Source organism: Lactuca serriola, chromosome 1 (genome assembly GCF_051521515.1).
Source record: "Lactuca serriola cultivar US96UC23 chromosome 1, Lser_US96UC23_V15, whole genome shotgun sequence".
Taxonomy (NCBI): domain Eukaryota; kingdom Viridiplantae; phylum Streptophyta; class Magnoliopsida; order Asterales; family Asteraceae; genus Lactuca; species Lactuca serriola.
Window position 1 is genome coordinate 36,234,294 of NC_136408.1, and position 15,094 is coordinate 36,249,387.

The 15,094-nt window shown below is 31.6% G+C and overlaps 1 long non-coding RNA gene across 7 annotated transcripts; it reads left to right on the forward strand.

The window, feature by feature from the left end:
• Window positions 1-514: 514 nt before the first annotated feature.
• LOC145083357 (uncharacterized) lies at window positions 515-4,153 on the forward strand. 7 transcript variants are annotated; one of them, XR_013697877.1, is made up of 8 exons: window positions 515-1,117; window positions 1,204-1,223; window positions 1,332-1,533; window positions 1,616-1,952; window positions 2,039-2,292; window positions 2,403-2,508; window positions 2,605-2,973; window positions 3,818-4,153. It is a non-coding gene; the product is annotated as an uncharacterized LOC145083357 (long non-coding RNA). The 7 variants fall into 7 exon arrangements; XR_013697836.1 differs by having other exon boundaries at window positions 515-1,533; window positions 2,605-2,694; window positions 2,847-2,973; XR_013697853.1 differs by having other exon boundaries at window positions 515-1,533; window positions 1,616-1,761; window positions 1,839-1,952.
• The last annotated feature ends 10,941 nt before the right edge of the window (window positions 4,154-15,094 follow it).

Genomic DNA, 15,094 nt, shown 5'->3' on the forward strand with positions numbered 1-15,094 from the left:
CCTATAGTTATATATGTTATATATATTTGCTAAATTCTTTTACCTTTTAATTTTGCCAAGATACTTTCTGGCTTCAGCAGATTCAATCCCTCTATTTTTGGTCTTTATATATATATATATATATATATATATATATATATATATATATATATATATATATATATATATATATATATATATATATTAAAGTTATGACAAAAATGAACAGTAAACTGCCCACTTATTTGACAGATTTTATATATATATATATATATATATATATATATATATATATATATATATATATATATATATATATTAAAGTTATGACAAAAATGAACAGTAAACTGCCCACTTATTTGACAGATTTGGTCCCTTAAGTGGCCTTTCATGTATCTCAAAATTGCACCAGTTATTTTTTAAAATTACAATTTGCTCCCTCAAAGTTTTTATACAAATCTTATGTCTGGGTCGGTGTGGTGGACAGGTGTTAGATTAAATCCACCGTCTCTCTAAACCAATAAAGATGGGTTAGTGTCATCGATAGGCCACCATGCCACTTGCCCTTCTCTCTTAATCCACCGATTTCCTTCTCCAATACTATTGGTCCAGCACATCACCAACTCACAGAATCTGTATAATCATCGGCATCTTCCTAAGTCGGTCTCACCCTTCCTCTACCAAACCACCTTCCACTTCCTTCCATCTATCCCCTACGCTCCTCCAAACCACTGCTCACTCCTCCGTCGTCGATCGATTTAGGGGCAACTATCAAGGGGAAGAAATTGGTCGATTTTGCCCTATCTGATTCGAAGGGTTGGCTGAGCCCGACCACCACCGCCTCTCCCTCTGCCTCTTCCCCTCTTCTTCAATTGAAAATAAGGGTTAACTCTACTGATCAATATACGTTCTTCGAGAAACTGTGTAGCCGCCTCCAACTTGACGTCTCCTCCACCTTCCCCACACTCGGCCGCCTCACAACTGTCCTTCCCCTTATCCTGTTTGATTACTGTTGTCTACAGCTTCTTTCCCGCCACGACGAAGATCGTCGGAACCTTCGGATCGAAATCGCGACCTGTTGAAATCATTTCGAGCTGCCTTCAAGTTGCGATTCATTGCACCAGTCTCAAATTACCAGGTGATATTTGATATTTCTTTGAAAGATTTGCCAATTTCAATTACAGATTTTGATAGGATTCGATATGCCCATAATCATCGATTCAGCACCAGCCTCTAATTACCAGGTGTTTACAATCACTTTCATTCAACTATTGCCGTCAATGCCGACTTCATTTTTTTTATTAAATTAAACGATCCCAATTACGTGATTACATGACGGGTTTTGACTTAAGAAAGAAAACAACGTCGAAGTCTCGAAGAGGAAAATTTATCGGCTGGACAATGGAAATTGAATTGTGACGGCGTCGTAGCGACTATCGAGTGTAGAAACTAAGAAAGACCACTGTCTCCCTGGAAGCCTCTGCTCTCCCGCAACAGGAAGCTTGATCTTCAGTCTTCATCGACAAAAATCTCCCACCTTCGGTTCCAACCATGGTTAGTAAGATCAACTCTCTCATAGCCCTAAACCTTTCGCAACATTTACAAATGAAAAGCTTAATGATTGTTGGGTTTGCAGGAAAATCAAGGTCACTCACTTGATGACTGCTTGAAGCTGTTAAAGGGAGAGACTGTTGCTGATGAAAAAAAGGAAACAACAGAAGTGGTGGTTTCTAAAAAAAAGAAAAAATACACGAAGAAAGAAAGGTAAGGAAGATAAGGAAGGTAAGGAATCGGTTGTTGTTGAAGAAAGTAATGAGCTGAAGATTCTGAAGCTGAGAATTCTTCAAATTCTAAAATAGTGTCTGAAGATTCTGGTTAAAGTGTTCCAAAAGATGAGGAAATGTCAGAGAAGACAGAGGAGCCTCATGAACCTAATAATGATACTTCAATGGCTGAAAACACAGAAAATTCAGGTATTTGATTTCTTGAAAAGTAACAATGATTATTATTAAAAGATTATTTTAATTTAATTGATTACCAATGTTCATGTATGATGTAGGGGAGGCAGAAGCAAAAGAGTTTAAGCATGTGAAGAAGAAACAAGCACCAAAGGCATAAAATAAAAATGACCAAAATATCCTTAACTTGACATGCGCAACTTTCACTGCCATCTCAACTGCAACAGTCAAGGCAAAATTACCTGCTGATCAGGAAGAAGACCAGATTCGAAAACTTGCCACATCATTGATAGAAAAACAGTTAAATTGGCTATTTTCAATGACAAGAGAACAATAGCAAAGGTTTCATGTTTGGGTAATGATCAAGCCATTTCGCAAACTGAACATATTATTTAATTTACTTAAACTTCACCTTTTGTTTTAATTAAATCCTTTTTTATTTAAATCTTATCATTTGAAAAACAGGAAAGGGATCTTATCAAGATTGGGTAAACGTCATGATGAGCCCCAGTATGATTCCTCATGCTCATCTGACAATAGCATGGATGATCAGGATCATCCGGATATAGAGGCATGTGAGCTTACATTATTTTCTTTTTACAAGTTAATACACTTTGAGCCTTGAGGTTTCTAATTATACAAAATGACATATCTATCCTTTGTGCAGGCAAATGAAATGCATTTTAATAAATTCTTGATGAATTTATTTAGGTTTAAAGATGTATTTTTCTGCTATTTCATAGCTTTTTATTTGCAGGTAAACGTTAATATTGCTTTATTGGTGAGAGTTGGGTACAAAAATATTGTTTCTTCTGTAAAGTTGGATATTTTTTTAGTTTTTCTAGGATTTGGACAGATTTACCCTTTTCACTTGGTTTTGTCCCATTTTTGCTTTTCTGGATTTCGCAGGGAGAAAGTCCAACACACATATAGTAGCTATCACTATTGGAAATAAAGTTCTTCTGGTCTTGGGCAGCTGGCAAGCTGTAGAGAATGACAGCAAAAAATATCACCAGCTTGGTACAACAGCACAGTGGTATGTTTTTTCAGTTGGAAACAAAAATTAAAAAAAAAATCTGTTTGGCTAAGGTTCAAACGATCACAAGGACTATGAGTTATTCGACAAACAATTCGCACATTTATTGTTGTATTATGTTGAATTAATAATTATATTAGACTTCCGCACTTAATAATTAAGTCATTTAGGGTTAGTTGATAATTTTTTATTGAAAAGATCTGATTAAGTCAAGACCTGTCATACTCAACCTTTTAATCATGCTCAGATTGACAGGTACTGAATCATTAGCATATTACTTTTACTTAAAAAAAACATTCCATTTTCATTAGACAGAAACTTTCATTTTTAGGACAAAGACATATTGGCTGCTTCTTTTGTTCTTCAAGGGCTGTAATGAAATCTGAAGTTGGATTGAATCTGTTATTTTCGTTCTACCATAGGGACCATTTTTCTAATTCAGTCATTTCTTTACATGCAAATATAAACCAAAATTAAACTTTATAGCAAATTACATTTATAATTTTTCATGTGATAGTTTTGATTTTAGGGTTTCTTAGTTTTAGATTATTTGATGCATGTCATTTGAATAACCTTCCTGTTGTATTGCTCCACGTTTGAACCAGAGGCCCTGTTAAGGTTAGTTTACATGATTCCTATATATACTAAAAGAGAGTGTGACAACTATTAGTGAATTAAAAAATGAAAAAAAATTTAACAGTTGGGACATTTTTATTTTGATGCTATTTACGATCGTTCTGAGGATAATGTTGTTTGTGTTAACGAACACTTGAGGTTCGCTTTCTTATGTGCTTTCTTATGATCTTTAAAACATATAAATTTCTTTCCTATTACATATTCTCAGGTACCTCCTTCTTTCTATTGTTGCAATTTTACAAGGGGGATAAATTGGACCTGCATTTTAACAAGTAAATAAGGAAACAATCAGAAGCCTATGATGTTCTTTGTGGAGATATATTTCGTTTTTTTTTTTAAATTAATTTGATGTATGATATAGCAACATGTTTTCATGTTGAACTATAGAATGAAAGTACATTTTTGTTGAAGGTGTTAGTTGGGTTTTGCAGATCACAATTTCGTACGAAAGCCACTCTCTTATTTCATTACGATGGAAACCATAAGGAATTCAAATTTTAGAGTAATCACCATACATCAGATTGATGTATGGTGATTTTTTGTAGTACTATTATGCAATTTTTTTAAATTGATGCCAATTATGTATTTTTTTAGGGACTATCATTTCTGATGTTATTTTAAAGCACACAGTCTCAACATTTTGTTAACATGAAATAATTTTTGAAATCACTAAAAGTTTTCCTTATTATAGCAATGTACTTCAAACGTATAACGCTATAACAGAAAACCGACACCTTCCGTCCCGCGCAACGCGCGAGTAACCATCTAGTTATTATTATTATTAGACAAATTTGCAAGAATGATCCCTGTGGTATGTTAAAACTAGCTAGTCCAAAATGGGTTTGACTCGTAAGGATGGTCCAATAGTTTCGTTTTGTTGCGAGTTTAGTCTAAAATTTTCATTTTTGTTGTGGATTTGGTCCAAGTCAATTTAAACTTTTTTATAATGACCATTTTGCCCTTATTTTTATTTTTTTAAATTTATATAAGTACATTTTACAATTTACATAAATAAACCAAAATAATACTACCACTATCCCTACCCCACCCCTCCACCCTCTCTAGCATACAACTATTGATATGTTATCACCACCACCGTCTGTCACGGGCACTACCGCTACCACCACTGTTGGTCACCAACAATAGCCATTGCCACTATGACTGCCGGTCACCACCAACACCATCCGATGAAACATATTTTTTCCACCACCATCATATAAATCTGCATCTACAATTTCAAAATGAAACTCAAGAACTACCACCACCGTATGATGAATTCAAACATATTTTTTTTCCTGATCTGCAACTTTAAAATCAAGAACAACTAGATTTTTAAACCCATAAGAACAATTAGATTTGTAACAAGAACAATTAATTGGAGTGTGGAATACATGAGATGATTACAAGCAGAGCTGCACCTGATCTTGTTTCAGTAGAAATGCACCTCCAAAAAAACCCTTCTCGTTTCCATTTTGGCTTCAAGGTCGCCTGAAACGTCACTGGAGCCAAAGACACCACATACACAGAATCATCGCTTGTATGGAGGTGACGGTGGCAGTTACACCTCAGGCTTCGCAAAAATTTGGGTATAAGAGCCCTATTACAACCGCTACCCTAAAACCTAATCTAGCCGCCACGATAAAACAACATTGAACCAGATCTGAAAATCCCCACGACCATCAGCGTTTGGGAAGAAGGATAGCAGCGATGACGATAATCCGCCAGAAGCCTCGGTTGATGGAACCCTCTTCACCGAAAGCACCTTCGCTGGAAGCATCTTCACCATAAACATCTTCACGAGAAGCCTCATTCGCCTTCTTTACCAAAACCCTCTTCTCAGAATGAATAAGATGTGTTTTTTGTATATATATATATATATATATATATATATATATATATATATATATATATATATATATATATATATATATATATATATAGAGAGAGAGAGAGAGAGAGAGAGAGAGAGAGAGAGAGAGAGAGAAAGATTTTTATTTCTGTAATAAAAAATTAAAAAAAAGGAAAATACCAAAGACAAATCCGTCATTATAAATTTTTTTATAATTTTTGGACTAAACTCGCAACAAAATGAAACTATTGGACCATCCTTGCGAGCCAAACCCATTTCGGACCAAAGTTGCTAGTTTTGACATACTACAGGGACCATTCTTGCAATTTTGTCTTATTATTATTATTATTATTAGAACTTAGTTTTACATTTCAAAATTTGACTAGATAAAAGAAAACCGAAACAACTTCTCTTTAAAGTAAACTAGGAAAAGACCGTGCGTTGCACGGGTGAAAGTTTAGTGGCAAAAATATAAAAATATAAAAATAAAGTGTCAAATTTATAAAGAGGAGAAGTTTGTTGAAACTTTAGTGGTAAAATTAGTAAAAATAAAGTACCAAAACTATAAAGTGGACAAGTTTGTTGAAACTTTAGTGGCAAAAATATAAAAAAGTAAAAATAAAGTGGTAAAATTATAAAAGAATAAAGAAAAAGGATTTTAAAGAAGTAAAAGTGAAAGTTTAGTGGCAAAAATATGAAAAAATAAAAATAAAGTGCCAAAATTATAAAAAGTAAAAATTTGTTGAACAAAATTAAGAAAAAAAAATATAAATATAGTGTTAAAATTATAAACATTAAAAGTTTCCTGTTGAAACTTACCATTCGCTTTAATATATATATATATATATATATATATATATATATATATATATATATATATATATATATATATATAGAGAGAGAGAGAGAGAGAGAGAGAGAGAGAGAGAGAGAGAGAGAGAGAGAGAGAGAGAGAGAGAGAGGTAAGTTCAATTGAGAAAAAAATAAAAGGTTGAGAAGGGGGAATCATTCTCAGCCAATCATTTTATATATGTAAAACACATTTAGATTAAGTCATTAAAGACACGTTTTTCTGAATCGTTCATTCGTTCTTCATCAACAACATCTGTTATTCATTCATATGGATCGTTCCGCTGTTCTTCATCAACATCATATCTTCTCCATCAACATCATCTGTTCTTCATCAACGTCATCTGTTCTTCATCAAAAAAACATCAACGTCACTTGTTCATCATCAAAAAAACATCGACACTTCATAAAACATCAATTTTTCATCAAATATCTTCGTTATTCCATCAAAATGTTGTGATTCATCATCAAAAACATTTATTCGTACTATTAAGTGTAAGTCGTGATTCAATCTTGTCCAGTTTCATTGATGTCAAGCAAAATCGATAAACATAATCCATATTTATCGATGTCACATCATTTTGCGATCACCAGTCATCGAAACTTCATCAATCGAACATTCACCAATATCAAAAAACAGATAGCAATCGAAAGTGCATCAAGATAACCATATATTTGAAGATTTTTTTAAAAATCGATTATCAGGCTTAAAAAATTTCGTTTTTCATAAAAAAATTTCACAATTTTTGATCTAAACCTACTGATTATTGATCAATTTTGATAGGATTTGATTTGTGTTGTAATTATTGGCTTCAATTGTTAATTTTTTTACCATAATTATATAAGTTAATTTATTTGCACGCCAACTGTTCGATGAAATGCATAAACTAAATATATCACGTAATATTCACAAGTGAATATGTCTTTACACGAGAATCAATGTATGTCTTTTAAAAATACAGAGTAACTATGTAATTCATATGTGAATAACATATAAAAATTATTTTCACATGCGAATACATGTAATATTCACAAATGAATACAGGTAATATTCATAAATGATAATGTATTTTTTTCGAAAAAAAAAACATTGTTTTGAGGTCCTAAACAAGTTTGTAATTCTTATGTGAATAACATATAAAAATTATATCTGCATGTGAACATATGTAATATTCACAAATGAATATATATGTAATAATCAAATGTGAATATATATGTATTATTCACAAATGAATAAAACTGTCAGTAAAACCGAGGACTACAAAATATATAAAGTTAAAGATAAAAAAGTATTTGATAAGAAGGTATATTTATTCACATACAACTAATCTTTTTAGGTTAATAAAATAATTATATAAGCATATATATTTTTATTAATGTTATATTCATTTGTGAATAAATGATAACTTTTTTTTTTCGGAATATTATAAAAATAGAAAAACGTCATTTTGAGGCCCTAAACAGTCCCGAATGGCCGAAAAACACCGTACGTCACGGCGAAGCGGTGAGTTTTGTAAATCGCACCATTTTACATCAAATATGCGAATTTTGTCCAATTCCGAGACTAAACTTCATTGCGGCAAATTGTTTTGATGATGTCACTAAATTTTCATTCCTACTAGTGATGACATCATCATGACATGCTATGTATTCATATATGAATAAAGTTTAGAAATCATTACGACATATTTACTGTTGATGTTACTAACTTCCATCCCACTAGTAAAAACATCATTGTAATATGTTATTTGTATTTATGTGAATAAACTATACATGTATATTTATTTATTTTGTGAATACAACCTTTATATATAAAAGTAAACAATACACTATACAAATTGGTTTGTGAATAGTTTTTTTTGTATATTGTAACAATATTATTTTACATGTAAAATCAACATTATACTAAGACAAACAACATTGTATTGGTTAATGAATATCATTTGCATTTGAATTTGAATTTAACACGATCAAAATGAAGAATATATTAAATTGTATAACATTTACACGTGAATATAAAAACATATTGTCTTCGTTAATGATATCTTCTCAATTACGTCAACCAATCGTCAACCACCAGGATATGAACAAACCATTGATTGAAATATTATTCTTTTATTGAGTTATAACGATACCTGAAAAACATGTGAATACACAGAAAAAAATGTTAAAAATATACTTTTAGTTCATAATAATAACGATTTATCACATTCTAATTATCACATGATATATTCACATATGAATGTATAATCATATGTGAATATTATATGATATATGTTGTTTATATTGTATATTTACATGTGATATTACATGGTATATTCACAAATGAATATTACATATTATATTCACATATGAATATTATATGGTAGATTTACATGTGAATATTATATAGTATATTTACTTGTGAATATTACACATTCTAGTCATATCTAAATATTGCATGGTATATTCATTCATGAATATTACACAGTATATTGACATATGAATAATATATAGTATATACACTTGTGAATATGATACAATATATTCATATTTAAATATTAAACGATGCATTCACTTGTGAATATTACATAGTATTATCAATTGTAAGTATTAGATAATATATTCACTTATGAATATTAGATGATATATTCATATGTGAATATTACACAGTTTATTCACATATGAATAATACACAGGATATTAACATATGAATATTACAAGGTATATTCACAAATATATATAATTTTTATATGTTATTCACATATAAATAACATATAAAATTATATATTTGTTTTGTGTTTTAATAATCATATACTGATTAAGGTGCGAAAACATATTCATATGTGAATATAACGTGGTAATTTAGTTTATGCATTTCATCAAACAGTTGGAGTGCATACAAGTAAGCTTTTTCAAAAATGCTAAAAACATGATACTTTGACTATTTAAAACTTACAAAATAGTAGATTGATAGAGAATTATATGAAATTTTTCAAAAAAAAAATGATTTGATGTTTTTCTAACCTTAATTTCGAAATTTTGTTTGATGATCGATGTTGAATGAATGATATGAAGTGAAGCTGTTGTTGATTATCGATGATGTTGATCTAATGATACTGGGAGTATAATTAATCATAGATGTTGAAGATATGCGCGTAATCAAGCAAAATTGAAGGTTGGATTGAAAGAACCAAAAACGAAATTTTTTTGTCTACTGTTGAATGACGTTGATGAACGTGTTTTTGACGAAGATGGATGATTGGTTAACACTGGATGATGTTGATCGATGATTTAATTGAAGAAATCTGGATGATCGTTGAAGTTTGGAGAAGAAATTTGGATGATGAACAATCGAGTAGTAATGAATTTGAATTGTTATCAAATTATCCACAGTTACGTATCTGTGATTGAAGGATATCATATCATATTTACAAGTTTGCCACCGTGTATTTTATGTTAAGGTGCTAATTAAATGATTGGCTGAGAATGATTCCCCCATTCTCAACCTTTTTTTTTTCTCAATTGAACCCTCCTCTCTCTCTCTCTCTCTCTCTCTCTCTATATATATATATATATATATATATATATATATATATATATATATATATATATATATATATATATATATTAAACATGAATTCGCACTTCCACCTAAAAATATCCACCAATATATTCAAGGGGTGTACCACAAAATCATATTAAGCGATCATTTTAAGCTACATCGCTTTTCACAAAAAGAAATTACACTAAAAAAAGTTCTGCCTAAATTAAAAGCTTAATTTTATAAAAGAAAAGTCAAGCAATTACTTGAAATAGTAATTTTAGTTTCTAGAAAGATTTTCTTACTGTTCCTCAATTCCTCCTTTTAATTCCAATTTTGTGATTATTTCTTCAATAAATTAATAGTACCCAAAACTTTATTTTATTTTAGGGTTATTATTTTCATTTTCCAATTTTCTAAAATGTATTTTTATTTTTATAATTTTAAGAAAACCCTCATATTTTTCATGTTTTTTTTTTTTTTTTTTTTTTTTTTTTTTTTTTTTTTCATTTTAGCCTTTTTAGCGAATGTACTAGTAATCTACCGGTAATATGCAACCTTTTCCCTCCCGAAATTTCCTTTGATATGAAAATCTTTTTGTTTTAACCAAAGTTTCATTTTGGCTAAAGATTTTCTCATCCTTATTGTTGCTTATGAAGTTATGATATTCTTGATGGAGGAAGTTGGAGGTTATTGCCTCTTTCTTGTGGAGTCTGCTATCCCTTGACCTTATTGCCTCTTTCAATCACTAAATCGGAGTATATTGCTATAACAAAAGCTAGAGTTGAAAAATTTCCTAGTTAGACATGAAACAAAAAATGTGTCTTGTATTATTATAACCAAAGTGTAGTTCACTTGGCGAAGAATCTAATCTAATGTTTCACATTAGAACAAAACACCTTTAAATCAGGTACCATATTTTCAAGGATTTGATAAGAACATTAGAACAAAACACCATTAAATGAGGTACCTTATTATCATGGATTTGATAAGTGACAATACTTTGAACTTGAAGAAGATCCTTGGTTGAAAGATCCAACATGCATGTTCACCAAGGTAGTAACAATAGAGAAGTTGAAATTATGTATGGCTTCAACATGCCTTCCAGATACTTGAAGAAAAGGCAAGGGCTAGAGAGAGATGCCGTTACCGAGTTTGAGTTCAGATGTCAACATATTGGTTACATCATATTGGTTGATGAACCTCCAAGTGAGAGAATTTTGAGTTGTAGAGCTTGATATCCGTTTTGACCTTATTGTTGCATCATAATAAAATTTTATTGGAGCAGTTAATATAGCAAAATCCAAGGCTTAGGGCAAAATTTTTGGTGCAAAGCTTTGGATGTTGATGATTATTGCTTCTACGAGAAGCTTCGAGGGAGAAACAACATGATGCGGAGCATCCAGCATGTGACTGACGTCATATGCTAAATTTGTCAACATTATTTTTTGGGCTTGGACTTATAGATTTTAAGTCAACTTGCATCTATAAATAGATTCCTTATAAATGATTTTAACTCTAAGCAAAAAACAGTGTAATTGGCGGCTATCAATAAAATTTCTCTATGGTTTATCTGTTGACGTAGCACAAATCGAGTGCACCATGACATATCCCCGTGTTCTTTATTTTCTCCGCATCTTTATTTTATTGTTTTTTTTTGTCAATGTGTTTATTGAAGTTCTGAATCCCAACATGAAAGTTATGTTTCTGCTAACTTAGATGCAACTAAATCACAAATGATTTCGCTTCTACGAATCTAGAGACTGAAGGTTCCGTGTCTACTAACTTTGATGAAATCAAATCACAAATAGTTTTGAGTCCGCAAATTTGAAGATTGAAGGTTCATTTTCATATTAGCAGATATATAAAATTTAATGTCAATCTTTGTCAAAATTATAATATCTACCGGTTAATTTTGACATGGATATCACATGAAAATCAATATAAAATTTATATTCTCTATGGGTACATCACCCATCCATTTCTCTTGATTGAATAATCAAACTTTTAGTTTAAGTTATTGTATGGTAGTCTATTATAACACTGCAATTAGTTTTTAATATCATGATCATCATCGATTTCTTCTATTATCTTCATTATCTTCGTTTCATGTACTTCCCAATTAAAGTCTATTCTTATGCAAGACTGTAGTGGTGTTGATTATGATGGCATGTGCGGAATTAGAAAAGATCTAGTGATTCATCATGTAAAATCAAGAACACATGGAGTAAATAAATCTTTGTAAGCTCTTATTAGATCTAGAAAGATTATACAAATGGGTTTGTATACAATTTCTCTCTCTAGTCTAACACTCCAAAATGGACTCTTACATAATGGGAGTCACTCACTTCCTATTTATAGGAAAAGACTCAACCCATTTACACATACAAAGAGGAAAGCCTAAACACATTACATCCAAGCATGACTTTGCACCCTAACATTCTCCCCCTCAAAGTTAGGATTGGATGTCCGACTTTAATCTCCAACGAGCTAGCGTGATCAAGACCAAACTCCCCCTCGAAGTAACACCGGTCTTCAAATCCACAAATGAATATTCGACAAACCCGAGAAGCTTCGAATACCCATCATTCTCCCCCTTTTTATAATCAAAAAATGATTATAAAACCCACTAAGGATGAGAAGCGCCCGAGGAATAGTCTTCACGATACTCCCCCTTGATGTGTACCAAAAATGAATCACCAAAAATCTTGCATGGAAAAACAATCATGAAAAAGCCACAAAAATTTCCAATTTATGAAAATTTTTGACTTTTTGGGTGAAAGTTGCAAGATTTTCAAAATCCGGGTAGAAATTGTCACTTTCTGAAACTTGCAGGGACCCGTTGCGCCAAAAATAGTCAAATATGCGAAACTCTAGCCTATTTGCGAAACCGGGCATAAAGCGTAAATTCGCACAAACTGTAGGGACCAAAACTGAAAATTCTGCATTTTTTCAGCTTTTATTACCCATATGCGAAGTTCGGTCAATTTTGCCATTTCGTGAAAAGATCAGGGACCAATTTTGAAACTATTTGCTTTCTTCTTCCCCAATTCACTTATACAATCAATTACTTGGCATTTTCAGATTCTTCGCACGTTTGTGAAATATGGATGCGAACTAACTATTTTGATCTCATATGCGAACCGTTCTTGACCTCAAATGTGAACTCGCACAAATCAATCACAAAATTTTTATTATTCGCATTTTATTCACAATCCAAACACAAGCAATCAAATTTTCATTTTCCTGTAAACATCTTCGCATTTCGTTCTTCAGCTTTATACATCATAGATCAACAATGGAACTTGTGAACTCACACAACCAACCATATCATCAACAGCTAACAACATTATCCAACATCGATTCCCAAATCTTTGAAGAAATCGACCCATCTAATCTTCTAAATCCAAACACAGAGACGCTTCGTACATTCACCCCAAATTCTTTCCAAATCAAAATTATCAACAACAAACAACCTTCGCTTGTTCATTCACGGATCGTGAATCTAGTAACAAACGATTCCAAAATCTTCATCCTTTGTATTTCAGTGATCAACCCAAATCATCAATCACCCTTCGCTTTTAATCCAAAACTTCCCAGTCTTCGTAAATCAACATCACTGAAAATCGATTCCCAAATCTTCGTTTTTCAGTCAACAACACAAATCAAGAGAACGTTTCCTCAAAATCAATCCATAACCCAAACTTTCGAAATAGACAAACACCAAATCATCAATTTCTCAAAATCGGCACCAAATACGATTGATTTTCATCCAAAACAGTCGACAACCCCAAAAGCGAATTCCAATATATAAACAAACATCGATTTCTAGCTACTCGTTAGCGAATTCAAGCAAATCATCCCGTTATCAAGCATCGAATAACAACCGAAGTCATCCCATTCTTCATCCTATCTTCATATGTTCTTCAGTTCATTATCAATTAACCATTGAAACATACTCAATCCGACATCAAACCTTCGAATCCAAAATCAAACTCTATCATCTATTTCCAAACTAACGAACATAGACACCAATCTTTCGAAATCAACATCACAACCAACCATTGAAATTCACTGATCAAGAATAACACCAAATCAATTTTGACTTTCTTTCTTAAACCATTGACTGTTGAATACTCAACTCACAACAAAATCAATCAAATTCGATTTTCAATTTTGTCTTGAAGATTAGAACTTATACTCCTTCTGCTTTCGATTTTAATGCAAATTTCAAATTCAATTCTGAGTAACAAACGTTTGATGAAGTCAAACTAGAACTCAAGAAAAAATCGATCGATATCAAAAACCGATGGTACAACAAAGTAAAGCAAGAGTACAAGTCAAGTGATGAAATGATGAACAAAAATGAAATCATCGGCAAATCTCTAGTTCAAAGAAAAATCTGATTACTCAATTTTGATATCGAGAATCATTTTGATGATTATCTTCGTTGAATGAAAACTGAAATCAAATTGATTTAGGGCTTAGTGGATAGATTCAATAGCATATGAATGGATATTGGGCTTATGATGATAACACGAACAATAATTCTAGATTGGATTTGGGCTTTTGATGAATATTATTCAGATTTCTCAAGATGGGCTTCATAAACAGTAAATTTCGAATGTTTATAAAACGAGGAACAATAAAGATTTGAATATAAAATGAAATTTTGATTTAGATTTTGGTAATTGATCAAAAAAAAAATTATTGGATCAGTAATAGGATTGAAACGGATTTGATCCAACGAAGCAAATCGATCAAAAATGAAAAACGTAAAATACGGATCGAAATTATGGACGTTTTGGAATCCATTTGAGAATTTGAGTTACCTTTTTCACGAATCGAGATCCATTTTCAACGAACGAATCAAATTTGGAAGATCTTGGTTCTTTTGTCGGAATGAGAAAATCTCCAAATCGAACATTGTACCACCCACCATGCGAGATGTACAACTCGTTCTTCGTGTTCTTCGTGTTCTTCAACGATCCAAGAACATCTTCAAAAGAACCACCAACACATTTGGGTTTTGACTTCAAATTCTATGCAACCTTTGGAGATTGTTGCTTTGGAACCCAAATTTGCTTCACAGATTTTGGCTTCACAACATATGACGATTTTTGTGAGTAAACCCGCTTGTTCTTCCGATTCATCTTCTTTTTCTTTTTCTTTCTCATCTTTTTGCATCTTGAAGACTTGACTTCATGAACAAACCCACTTTCAACAACATGAACATTTTGAGTTTGAATCAAATCTTTTGGAGT